The sequence below is a fragment of the Penaeus monodon genome, chromosome 22 (assembly GCF_015228065.2).
Source record: "Penaeus monodon isolate SGIC_2016 chromosome 22, NSTDA_Pmon_1, whole genome shotgun sequence".
Classification (NCBI taxonomy): Eukaryota; Metazoa; Arthropoda; class Malacostraca; order Decapoda; family Penaeidae; genus Penaeus; species Penaeus monodon.
The window spans coordinates 7,127,930-7,128,200 of NC_051407.1; positions in this window are offsets into that span (position 1 = coordinate 7,127,930).

Sequence of the window (271 nt, forward strand, 5' to 3'; positions counted from 1 at the left end):
TTAAATATATATTCGTACGTTTGCAAAGACATGCGTGTGTATTAAGCCAAGTTGGTAGAGAAAGGGAATATACAGTAGGACGTTATATATGAATTAGAGACAGACACACACACAAAAAAATCGAATCAGAGGTCAATGAGTTTTTTCACATCTACTGCAGTGCTGGGTAACAATTACCCTATCGATGATATCCTCTCAGTAATCGCGAATATGATGTGTCATTCGAAAAATAGTTTTAACATTAAACGAAACTGAGATATTGGTAAATCTA